Genomic DNA, 12,238 nt, shown 5'->3' with positions numbered 1-12,238 from the left:
TAACAATCATGGCGAAAGACAAAGAGCAAAGGGACATCCTACACAGCTGCAGGCAAGAGAGAATGAGAGCCAAGTGAAAGGGGAAACGCCTTATAAAATCATCAGATCTCCTGAGACTTATTGAGTACCAGAAGAACAGTATGGGGGAAACTGCCCCCATGATTCAATTATCTCCCACCGGGTCCCTCACACAACACACGTGTGGGCACTACAGTTTAAGATGAGATTTGGGTGGGGACACAGCCTAACCATATCACTCTCTCTCTCTTTTACAGTGAAAAAGAAATAATTTATGTGGCATTAGAGGCAAAGCAAGCCCCTAGGGATGCAAAAGGGAAAGAGAACAAAGCTAGCAATCATCCATTACATCATGTGAGTGTAACTAATCACAGTTTCTTTCTTTTACTCGCAGCAAACATGACCAGAATTGTAGAGAAAATAGTGCACTTAAAAATAATGCCTTTAAGAAGAGTCATGTTTTTATCAGTTCAGTTGAAAAGACACAGTATTAGATTCTATAGTGGCAATTCCCTAAGGCAAAGAAAGGAAATTCCACTTTTGGAAACATTGAAAATATCGCTACTATTAAACTATTTTAGAAAATATAGTTGAGCCCTTCATCTAAAAATCCAGTTCAAATCACAGCTCTCTTAAGCAACTGCATTTGAGAGCAATAAGTGATCCCCTGAAAAAGACCCTATTGGACCTGTTCCATGTGGGCCATGTCATTTCAAATCACAGAATCTTAGAGTTAAGAGAATTTTAGAATGTATCTATTCCAACCTTCCAATGAATTAAAGAATCCATTCTATAATATCTCTTGTAAATGCTAATCGCATCTCCATTTGAACTGCCCCAAAAATAGGAAACTCACTATCTTACAAAGTATCACATTTCAGTGTTTTGAATGATATTAATTGTAGAAATGTCTTTTTTAAATTTTTTTAATCTTTTAAAATTTTTTACTTTTTACTTTTTTTTTTAGTTTTTTTTTATATTTAACTAAAATCTACCTTCTTGCAGCTTCTAGTCTCGGGAAAAGATCATAAGCATCAGCACTGGTCTCTCTGCCCTGGGAACTGTTCTACAGTTCCAAATTCAGAGATACCCATCTGGCCAGCTCTCCTCTACCCCACCCACACCCTTCCCAGACTCTGGTAACCATCATTCTACTCTCTAGCTCCATTAGTTCAATTGTTTTAATTTTTAGCTCCAACAAATTAGTGAGAAAATGTGAAGTTTGACTTTCTGTTCCTGGATTATTTCACTTAACGTAATAACCTCTAGTTTATCCATGTTGTTGCAAATTACAGGATCTTGTTCTTTTTTATGGATGAATAGTATTTCGTTGTGTATGTGTACCACATTTTTTTTTTTACCCATTCATCTGTTGATGGACACTTAGGTTGCTTCCCAATCTTCTGCTCTTGTAAATAGTGCTTCAGTAAACATGGGAGTGCAGATATATCTTCAGTATATTGATTTCCTTTCTTCTGGGTATATACCTAGCAGTGAAATTGGTAGGTCATATGGTAGTTCTATTTTTAGTTTTCTGAGGAGCTTCCATACTATTCTCCATACTGATTGTACATTCCCATCAACAGTGTACAAGAGTTCCCTTTTCCCACATCCATACCACCATTTGTTATTGACTATCCTTTGGATGAAAGCCATTTTAACTGGGATGAGATGATATCGCACCATGGTTTGGTTTGCATTTCTCTGATGATCAGTGATGATCAGCACCTTTTTATATACCTGTTTGCCATTTGTATACCTTCTTTTGAAAAATGTCTATTCAGATATTTTCTCCATTTTTAAATAAAATTATCACATTTTTTCTTCTTTTTTCTTTGTTTTTTGTTTGGTTTTTTGTTTTTATTATTATTATTATTATTATTATTATTATACTTTAAGTTCTAGGGTACATGTGCATAATGTGCAGGTTTGTTACATATGTATACTTGTGCCATGTTGGTGTGCTGCACCCACCAACTCATCAGCATCCATCAACCCGTCATTTACATCAGGTATAACTCCCAATGCAATCCCTCCCTCCTCCCCCCTTCCCCCTCCCCATGATAGGCCCCGGTGTGTGATGTTCCCCTTCCCGAGTCCAAGTGATCTCATTGTTCAGTTCCCACCTACAAGTGAGAACATGCGGTGTTTGGTTTTCTGTTCTTGTGATAGTTTGCTAAGAATGATGGTTTCCAGCTGCATCCATGTCCCTACAAAGGACACAAACTCATCCTTTTTTATGGCTGCATAGTATTCCATGGTGTATATGTGCCACATTTTCTTAATCCAGTCTGTCACTGATGGACATTTGGGTTGATTCCAAGTCTTTGCTATTGTGAATAGTGCCGTAATAAACATACGTGTGCATGTGTCTTTATAGCAGCATGATTTACAATCCTTTGGGTATATACCCAGTAATGGGATGGCTGGGTCATATGGTACATCTAGTTCTAGACCCTAGAGGAATCGCCATACTGTTTTCCATAATGGTTGAACTAGTTTACAATCCCACCAACAATGTAAAAGTGTTCCTATTTCTCCACATCCTCTCCAGCACCTGTTGTTTCCTGACTTTTGAATGATCACCATTCTAACTGGTGTGAGATGGTATCTCATTGTGGTTTTGATTTGCATTTGTCTGATGGCCAGTGATGATGAGCATTTTTTCATGTGTCTGTTGGCTGTATGAATGTCTTCTTTTGAGAAATGTCTGTTCATATCCTTTGCCCACTTTTTGATGGGGTTGTTTGTTTTTTTCTTGTAAATTTGTTTGAGTTCTTTGTAGGTTCTGGATATTAGCCCTTTGTCAGATGAGTAGATTGCAAAAATTTTCTCCCATTCTGTAGGTTGCCTGTTCACTCTGATGGTAGTTTCTTTTGCTGTGCAGAAGCTCTTTAGTTTAATGAGATCCCATTTGTCAATTTTGGCTTTTGCTGCCATTGCTTTTGGTGTTTTAGACATGAAGTCCTTGCCCATGCCTATGTCCTGAATGGTACTACCTAGGTTTTCTTCTAGGGTTTTTATGGTATTAGGTCTAACATTTAAGTCTCTAATCCATCTTGAATTAATTTTCATATAAGGAGTAAGGAAAGGATCCAGTTTCAGCTTTCTACTTATGGCTAGCCAATTTTCCCAGCACCATTTATTAAATAGGGAATCCTTTCCCCATTTCTTGTTTCTCTCAGGTTTGTCAAAGATCAGATGGCTATAGATGTGTGGTATTATTTCTGAGGACTCTGTTCTGTTCCATTGGTCTATATCTCTGTTTTGGTACCAGTACCATGCTGTTTTGGTTACTGTAGCCTTGTAGTATAGTTTGAAGTCAGGTAATTCGGTATTGATGGAACATACCTCAAAATAATAAGAGCTGTTTATGACAAACCCACAGCCAATATCATACTCAATGGGCAAAAACTGGAAAAATTCCCTTTGAAAACTGGCACAAGACAGGGATGCCCTCTCTCACCACTCCTATTCAACATAGTGTTGGAAGTTCTGGCTAGGGCAATTAGGCAAGAGAAAGAAATCAAGGGTATTCAGTCAGGAAAAGAAGAAGTCAAATTGTCCCTGTTTGCAGATGACATGATTGCATATTTAGAAAACCCCATTGTCTCAGCCCAAAATCTCCTTAAGCTGATAAGCAACTTCAGCAAAGTCTCAGGATACAAAATTAATGTGCAAAAATCACAAGCATTCTTATACACCAGTAACAGACAAACAGAGAGCCAAATCATGAATGAACTTCCATTCACAATTGCTTCAAATAGAATAAAATACCTAGGAATCCAACTTACAAGGGATGTAAAGGACCTCTTCAAGGAGAACTACAAACCACTGCTCAGTGAAATAACAGAGGACACAAGCAAATGGAAGAACATACCATGCTCATGGATAGGAAGAATCAATATCATGAAAATGGCCATACTGCCCAAGGTTATTTATAGATTCAATGCCATCCCCATCAAGCTACCAATGAGTTTCTTCACAGAATTGGAAAAAACTGCTTTAAAGTTCATATGGAACCAAAAATGAGCCTGCATTGCCAAGACAATCCTAAGTCAAAAGAACAAAGCTGGAGGCATCACGCTCCCTGACTACATTTTTTTTCTAATTGAGTTGTTTGAGCTTCTTATATGTTTGGGTTATTAATCCCTTTTTAGATGTGTATTTGGCAAATATGTCTCCCATTCTGTGGGGTTTCTTCACTTTGTTCATTGCAGAAGCTCTTTAACTTGATGTCACCTCATTTGTTCATTTTTGCTTTGGTTTCCTGTGCTTGTGGGGTATTATTCAGGAAATCTTTGCCCAGACCAATGTACTGAAGAGTTTCACCAATGTTTCCTTTTAGTAATTTCACAGTTTCAAGTCTTAGATTTAAGTCTTCAATCCATTCAGACTTGAATTTTGTGTGTGTTGAGAGATAGAGGTCTAGTTTAATTATTCTGCATATGGATATCCTGTTTTCCAAGTACCATTTATTGAAAAGACTGTTTTTTCTTTCTGCAAAATATGTTCTTGGCACCTTTGTCAAAAATGAATTCACTGTAGATGTATGGATTTGTTTCTGGGATCTCTATTCTGTTCCATTGTCTATGTGTCTGTTTTTATGCCAGTATCATGCTGTTTTGGTTAGTACAGCTCTGTAATATAATTTGAAGTCAGGTAATATGATTCCTCCAGTTTTGTTCTTTTTGCTTAGGATAGCTTTGTCTATTCTGAGTCTTTTGTAGTTCTACATAAATTTTAGGATTGTTTTATCTATTTCTGTGAAGAATCTCATTGGTATTTTGATAGGGATTACATTGAATCTGTAGATTGCTTTGGGTAGTATGAACATTTTACAATATTGAACATGAAATTCATGAACATGAAATCTCTTTCCTTTTTAAGGTGTTCTCTTCAATTTTTCTCATCAATGTTTTACAGTTTTCATTATAGAGATATTTTACTTCTTTGGTTAATTCCTAGGTATTTAATTTCATGTGTGGCTATTGTGAATGGGATTACTTTTTTATTTCTATTCCAGATTGTTCACATTGATATATAGAAATGCTACTGATTCTTGTATGTTGATTTTGTATCCTGTAACTTTATTGAATTTGTTTGTCAGTTCTAAAGGTATTTTGATGGTATTTAGGTTTTTACAAATATAAGATCATATTATCTGCAAACAATGATAATTTGACTCCTTCCATTCTAATTTGGATGCCCTTTATTTCTTTCTGTTGTCTGATTGCTCTAGCTAGGACTTCCAGTACTATGTTGAGTAATGCTGGTGAAAGTTGTCATCCTTGTCATGTTCCAGATCTCACAGGAAAGGCTTTTAATTTTTCCCTGTTTAGTATGATACTAGCTGTGGGTCTGTCATATATAGCTTTTATTATGTTGGAAATATGTTTCTTCTATACTCAGTTTTTAATTTTTTTTATCATGAGGGATGTTGAAAATTATCAAAAGGTTTGAAATAATTATATGGATTTTGTTCATTCTGTTGATATGATATATCTATTTATTTATTTGCATATATTTAACTATTCTTGCATGCCTGGGATGAATCCCACTTGGTCATAATAAATGATCCTTTTAATGTGTTGTTGAATTCAGTTTGTTAGTTTTGGGTTGAGGATTTCTGCATCAATGTGTGTCAATGACTTTGCTTATTTATTTATTTATTTATTTATTTATTTATTTATTTATTTTTAATGTTTCTTTGTTTGGTTTTAGTATCAAGATATTACTGGCTTCCTTGAATGAGTTTGGAAGTATTCCCTCTTCTATTTTTCAGAGTAGTTTGAGCAGGATTGGTATTAGTTCTTCTTTAAATGTTTGGTAAAATTCAGCAGTGAGGTCATTGGGTGCTGGGCTTTCTATACTGGGAGACTCTTCATTACAGCTTTGATCTCATTACTTGTTATTGGTCTATTCAGGGTTTGGATTACTTCATGGTTTAATCATGATAGGTTGCATGTATGTGGGAATTTATCTGTTTCTTCTAGGTTTCCCAATTATTGGCATATAGTTATTAAGTAGCCCACTAAAGATTCTGTGAGTTTCTGTAGTATCAGATGTAATGTCTCCTTCTTCATTTCTGATTTTATTTATCTGGGTCTTTTTTTTTCCTTAGTGTTGCTAAAGGTTTGTCAATTTTGTTTATATTTTTTTGTAAAAAAAAAAAAAAAAAAACCTTTTGTTTTCTTACCCTGTGTGTTGTCTTTTATTTTAATTTCATATATTTCTGATCTTATCTTTATTATTTCTTTTCTTCTGATTTTGGGTTTGGTTTGCTCTTGCCTTTCTAGTTCTTTAAGATGCATCATTACATTGTTTATTTGACATTTTTCTACTTTTTTGATGTAGATGGTTATTGTTATAAACTTTCCTCCTAGTGCTGCTTTCTCTGTATCCCATAGGTTTTAATATGTTGTGCTTCCATTTTGATTTGTTTCAAGACACTTTTAAATTTTCTTTTTAATTTTTTCATTTACCCACTAGTCATTCAGGAGCATATTGTGTAATTTCCATTTGCTTGTATAGTTTTCTAAGTTCCTCTTATTAATAATTTTTAGTTTTATTCCCTTGTGGTCAGAGAAAATACTTGATATGATTTCAATTTTTTGAAATCTCTAAGACTTGTTTTTGGCCTAACATGTGGTCTATCCTTGAGAATGATCCATATACTGAGGAGAAGAATGTGTGTTCTACAGTCATTGGGTGAAATGTTCTGTAAATATTTGTTAGGTCCCTTTGATCTATGGTATAGATTAAGTCCAATGTTTCTTTTTATGATTTCCTGTCTGGGAGATCTGTCCAATACTGAAAGTTGGGCCTTAAAGTCACCAAATTGTATTGATTTCTTATCTCTTTCTTTAGTTTTAATAATATTTGCTTTGTATATCTGAGTACTCCAGTATTGGGTACATATATATTTACAACTGTGATACTCTCCTTGAATTTGACCCCTTTATCTTTGTATAATGACCTTCTTTGCCTCTTCGTATAGTATTTTTCTTGAAATCTTTTTGTCTCATATAAATATAGCCACTCCTACTCTTTCTTGGTTTCCATTTGAATAAAATATCTTTTTCCATCCCTTTATTTTCAGTCTACATGTGCCTTTATAGGCAAGATGTGTTTCTTGCAGACAACATATCACTGGGTCTTCTTTTGTTATCCATTCAGTCACTCCTGTCTTTTGATTGGAGAGTTTAGTTCATTTACATTAAATGTTATTATTGATAAGGACTTGCTACTGCCATTTTGTTGTTTTCTGATTGTTTTATCATCTTCCCTCCCTCCCTTCCTTCCTTCTTTTCTTCCTTCCTTCCTTCCCCTCCCTCCCTCCCTCCATCCATCCCTCTCTCTCTCTCTCTTTCCCTTCTTCCTGTCTTCCTTTTTGTGAAGGTGATTTTCTCTGGTGGTATGTTCTAATTTCTTGCTTTTTATTTTTCGTATCTCTCTTGTAGGTTTCTTAATTTAAGGTTTCCATAAGGCTTGCAAATAACATCTTATAACCCACTATTTTAAGCTGATGGCAACACTGATTACAAAAGCAAAGAGAAAACTAATGAAAACTATACTTTAACTTCATACCCCCTCCTCACTTTTTAACTTGTCGTCATTTCTATTTGTGTCTTATTATACTATGTTTTAAAAAGTTATTGTAGTTATTATTTTTGATAGGTTCATCTTTTAGTCTTTCTGCTCAAGACATGAGTCATTTATACACCATAATTACAGTGTTATAATACTCTGTGTTGGTCTGTGTACTTACTATTACCAGTGAGTTTTGTACCTTCAGATGATTTCTTATTGCTCATCAATGGCCTTTTCTTTCAGATCAAAGTACTCCCATTAGCATTTCTTGTAGGATAGATCTGGTGTTGATGAAATCCCTCAGCTTTTGTCTGGAAAAGTCTTTATTTGTTGTTCATGTTTAAAGGATATTTTCACTGGATACATTATTCAATGATTAAAATGATTCCCTACAGTACTTTAAATACGTTATGCTACTCTCTCCTGGCCTGTAATGTTTCCACTGAGAAGTCTGCTGCCAGACATATTGGATCTCCTTTATATGTTGTTTCTTTTCTCTTGCTGCTTTTCAGAATCCTTTCTTTATCTTTGACCTTTGGGAGTTTGTCTATTAAATGTTTTGAGGTAGTCTTATTTGGGATAAATCTACTTAGTGTTCTATAACGTTCTTATACTTGAATATTGATACTTTTCTTTCAGTTTGGAAAATTATGTTATTTTCCTTTTGATAAACTTTTTACCCAGATCTCTCTCTCACTACCTCCTCTTTAAGGTCAATAACTCTTTTGAGGCTATTTTATAGATCTTGCAGGTGAACTTCAGTCTTTTTTTCTTGTTTTGTGTCTCTTCTGTGTTTTTTAAATTCTGTCTTCAAGCTCACTAATTCTGTCTTCTGCTTCAATTCTGCTATTAAGAAATTCTTCAGTATGTCAGTTGAATTTCTCAGCTCCAGAAATTCTGTTTGATTGTTTTTAATTATTTCACTGTCAAATTTATCTTTTAAGAGTCTGAATTCCTTCTCCATGTTATCTTGAACTTCATTCAGATTTCTCAAAACAGTTATTTTGAATTCTCTGTCTGAAAGGTCACATATTTCTATCACGCTGGGATAGGTCACTGGTGACTTATTGATTTCATTTAGTGAGGTCATGTTTTCCTGGATGGTCGTGATGCTTATGTATGTTCATCAAAGTATGAGTATTCAAGAGTTAGGTATTTATCATAGTCTTCACAGTTTGTACCTGTCCTTTTTGGGAAGGCTTACCAAGTGTTCAAAGGGAACTGAGTGTTGTGATTTAAGTCTTTGGTCACTGCAGCCATATCTGCATTAGGAGGCTCCCCAAGCCCAGAAATGCTGTGACCTTTATAGACTCATACAGATACAGCCTTGGTGGTCTTGGGTAAGATCCAAGAGAATTCTCCAGATTCTCATGCAGATACTCTCATTCTCTCCCCTTAGTTTCTCCCAAACTAATGGAGCCCCCCTCCATGCCAAGCTGCCAGGAGCTGGAGGAGAGATGGCACAAGCAACCATGTAGCCACCACCACTGGGACTGCACTGGATCAGACCTGAAGCCAACATGTCACTGGCTCTTGCCTAAGGCCTACAACAACCACTGCTTGGTAACCATGAATATTCCCTCAAGGCCCAGGGGCTCTACAATCAGCAGGTGGTAAATCCTAACAGGCTTATATCCTTACCTTCAGGACAGTGAGCTCCCCTTTAGCCCAGGGTGGGTCCAGAAATGCTATATGGGAGCCAGGACCTGGAGTTGGGAACTGTATGCGTCTGTTTTCTCACTGCTACCCACCTGAGACTGGGTAATTTATAAACAAATGAGGTTTAATTGACTCACAGTTCTGCAGAGCTGGAGAGGGCTCAGGAAACAAGGGGAAGGAAAGCACATCTTACATGGTGGCAGGAGGACGAGAGTGTGTGAGGAAGTGCCACACTTTAAAATCATCAGCTCTTGTGAGAACTCACTCACTATCATGAAAATGGCATGGGGGAAACTGTCCCCATGAGCCAATCACCTCCCACCAGGTCCCTCCCTCGACATGTGGGGATTACAATTCAAGATGAGATTTGAGTGGGGACATGGAGCCAAACTATATCAGAAACCTTAGGGATCTACCTGGTGCTCTATTCTACTCTGGCTGAGCTGGCATCCGAACATCAAGACAAAGTACTTCCCACTCTCCTCTCGTCTTTTCTCAAGCAGAAGAAACCTCTTTCCCCGTGGCCAGCACCACCCCAGCATTGCCTGGCTACTGCCAATGTTCACTCAAGGCCTAAGGGCTCTTCAGTCAGCTTGTGATGAATGCTGCTGGGCCTAAGTATCTCCTTTCAGGGTAATAGATTCCCTCCAGCCTATGGTGGGTCCAAAAATGCTGATCAGGAGCCATAGCCTAGAATTGGAGGCCTTAGGAGGCCACTTTGTGCTCTACCTCACTGTGGCTGAGCTGGCACCCAAGCTGCAAGACAAAATCCCCTTTACTCTTTCCTGTGTGTTCCTCAAGTGGAAGAAATCTGCCCCCCAACCCCACCCCGCACCCTGCCCCATGGCCACCACAGCTGGGAGTGTGCTGGGTCACACCTGAAACCCGCACTGCAGTGGGTCTCATCCAGGGCTCAGAGTGAGTACTGCTTGGCAACTGCTGATGTTTATTCCAGGTCCAAAGACTGTTTGATAAGCGGGTAATGACTCCTTCCAAGACTAGGTCCTTCCCTTCAAGGCAGCAGGTTCCCTTCTGGGCCAGGGTGTGTCTAGAAATATCACCTCAGAGATAGGGCCTGACATGGGAGTCTCAAGACTCTGTCTTGTGCCCCATCCTACTGTGGCTGAGCTCATATCCAAGCTGCAAGACAAAGTTATCTTTCCTCTCCTCCTCTCTCCTCCCCTCCCTTTCCCTCCCCTACCCTCCCTTCTCCTCTCCTCTCCTCTCGTCTCTTCTTCTCTCCTTGACTCTCCTCTCCTCTCATCTCCTCTCCTCAGTGGAAAGAAGGAATTCCTCTCAGAGCTGCAAGCTGAATTGTCTGGAGTTGGGGGAGGAGTGAAACAAGCACTCCCTTGGCCACCCCAGCTGGTGTCCCACTAGGTTGTGTGCACCCCAAGTCCATTGGCTCCAAACCCAGCGTAGCACCAGGATTTGCCCAGGAATTGCAGTCCTTGTTGCCTAGACTGCCTTTCAAGTTTATTTAAGACCCCAGCAGCTTTAGCCTGTGCTGGTAGGGCTAGTCGGAACTCACGTTCTAACTGCTGGGATGACTTATTCCCCTCTGGCTAGAGTTGCTCTAAATGTTCCCTTTGTGGACACCAGCCAAATTCTGCCCTGTATTGCTTTCTGCTGTAACAGGGCAGCACTAAATTCAGTGCAAAGTTTCATAATCACTGTGCTCTCCTCTGAAGCACACAGATTCTCTCCACACCACGTGGCTGCTGTCAGTGATGCAAAAGTGGTAATTTCGGTGATACAAGACTGTCTTTCCTACCCTCTTCAGTGCCCCTTTCCTTGATATGATATTCAAGCCAGGTATTGTGATTGCTCATCTGATTTTGTTTTTTATGAAGGTGCTTTCTTGTATGGATAGTTGTTCAACTTGGTGTTCTTTTTGGGGAGAGGTGGGTACAATCGCCAGAGGGTTCTATTCAGCCATCTTGCTCTGCCTCCTCCTCAACCAAGACACTTTTGAGAGTAAGAGAGGTGTTATGAGCAATCATACCAGGACTACAGGCATGAATTAATACTCCCTCAGGTTATGTGAGCGTACTATTTAAGAAAAACGTTCCTGGGACGAAACAATTCTATGTGTTCACCAAAACATTTCATTTTCCTCCTGGACAAATACACACACACACACACACACACACACAACTTTATTTGCTATCATTACCACTCCAAACATACACACACACTCACAAAAACAGCAGATAGATACACTGAGTCATGACACATACATTAGATAGATAGATGATAGATAGATATGATAGATATGATAGATAGATAGATAGATAGATGATAGAAAGATAGATAGATAGAAGATAGAGTTATGATTATAAGTCATGGGCAACTTGGTGTGAGCTGAGGTGATATTCTCTGTTTCAGGCACAGCCATAAAACATCCTGAGTCATATTAGGACAGTCCCCATTGACTCCTTGATGATGGAAACATACAGTGAAACGAGTCAGGATTCTGAGTTTACTGCTTGGAAGAGAGCCACCAAGGAGAGCCACTGACCAGGAACCTCCTCATGAGACTCTGCATGAGCAAAAAATAAAACTTTGTGGTATTAAAGCTCTGTGAGTTTCAGGTCGTCTTTTATATTTTATGGTAGTTAGCATACCCTGAGTAGCACAGATTCGAAGCATGGAAATAACAAGATCAAGCATTCCAGGTTCCATTTTTAAAATTCTACTTCATAGGGTTTATCCTTAGAAAAACCCTCTATCATCCTTAGGAAAGTATTATGGGTGTGCTACTCAATAAAGCAAAACTATTTATTATAACATGAATTTTTTAAAACAATCTAAATGTCAAAAATATACATTGATTAAAAATGTGGTACATTTGTAGGATGAAATATTATGAGAACACTAAAAATGAAGAAAAAATAGACACATATTTTGTGACAAAGTTAGGCTATCTAATGCCTTACATTTACATCTATGCATAGAAAATGTATTG

The sequence above is a fragment of the Chlorocebus sabaeus genome, chromosome 7 (assembly GCF_047675955.1).
Source record: "Chlorocebus sabaeus isolate Y175 chromosome 7, mChlSab1.0.hap1, whole genome shotgun sequence".
Taxonomy (NCBI): domain Eukaryota; kingdom Metazoa; phylum Chordata; class Mammalia; order Primates; family Cercopithecidae; genus Chlorocebus; species Chlorocebus sabaeus.
This window is presented reverse-complemented; position numbering follows the sequence as displayed.